Source organism: Chrysochloris asiatica, unplaced genomic scaffold, assembly GCF_000296735.1.
Source record: "Chrysochloris asiatica unplaced genomic scaffold, ChrAsi1.0 scaffold00236, whole genome shotgun sequence".
Taxonomy (NCBI): Eukaryota; Metazoa; Chordata; class Mammalia; order Afrosoricida; family Chrysochloridae; genus Chrysochloris; species Chrysochloris asiatica.
Window position 1 is genome coordinate 1,489,355 of NW_006408754.1, and position 723 is coordinate 1,490,077.

Below are 723 nucleotides of genomic sequence, written 5' to 3' on the forward strand. Positions count from 1 at the left end.
CCTCCTCTGAATCTGGCTTGAACCTCTGGAAGTTCTCGGTCAATGTATGCTTGTAGCCATTTCTGTATTACCTTTAGTAAAACTTTACTTGCGTGGAATATAAAAAATATTGTCCAATGATTTCCACATTCCATTGAGTCACCCTTCTTTGGAATGGGCACAAATATGGATCTCTTCCAATCAGTTGGCCAGATAGTTGTCTTCCAAATTTCTTGGCAAGGATGAGTGAGTGCCTCCAGTGCCATCTCACTTTCTTGAATGATTTCCATTTTTATTCCATCAATTCCTGGTGCCTTGTTCTTTGCCAATTCCTTCAATGCACGTTGGCCTTCTTCCTGCAGGATCATTGGCTCTTGATCACATGTTACCTCTTGAAACCATTGCACATCAACCATTTCCTTTTGGTACAGTGACTCTGTATATTCCTTCCATCTTCTTTGGATGCTTTCTGCATTGTTCAATAATATGCCCAGAGAATCCTTCAATAATGAAAGTTGAGGCTTGAATGTTTTCTTCATTTCCCCCAGCTTGAGAAATGCTGAGCATGTTCTTCCTCTTTGGTTTTCTGACTCCAATCTTTGCACATTTTATTGTAATATTTGACTTTGTATTCTCGAGCTGACCTTTGGAATTTTCTGTTCAACTCTTGTACCTCCTCATTTCTTCCATTTGCTTTAGCATCTCTATGCTGGAGAGCAAGTTTCAGTGTCTCTTCTGACATCC